Here is a 227-nt window from a genome sequence, read left to right as displayed (position 1 = left end):
ACGAGCATTCTTAGGAATCAGATGATGTAAATAAGATTGTTGCCGTTAGCTTTGTCACCAAAGCTGTTAATATTATTTTTAGCTTATTAAGCCTAATAACATGGATTACATGTTATTCTTATGAATTAACTGTTGTTTTTTATTTCAATAATAACATTGTCAGCTAAGTATGGCATTTAGTTTGTTATATATTTATTTGTTAGTTGATTTTGTTTTTTTATGTTTTC

At 26.0% G+C, this 227-nt stretch overlaps 1 protein-coding gene across 1 annotated transcript in view; it reads left to right on the top strand.

Moving 5' to 3' along the window:
- LOC119594329 (medium-chain acyl-CoA ligase ACSF2, mitochondrial-like) overlaps positions 1 to 227 on the top strand; it is a gene marked incomplete at its 3' end in the record, with an annotated part of 10,017 nt that overhangs the window by 1,868 nt on the left and 7,922 nt on the right.

The sequence above is a fragment of the Penaeus monodon genome, chromosome 33, assembly GCF_015228065.2.
Source record: "Penaeus monodon isolate SGIC_2016 chromosome 33, NSTDA_Pmon_1, whole genome shotgun sequence".
NCBI lineage: Eukaryota > Metazoa > Arthropoda > Malacostraca > Decapoda > Penaeidae > Penaeus > Penaeus monodon.
The sequence above is the reverse complement of the archived record's forward strand: the minus strand, read 5'-3'. Positions and strand labels throughout refer to the sequence as shown.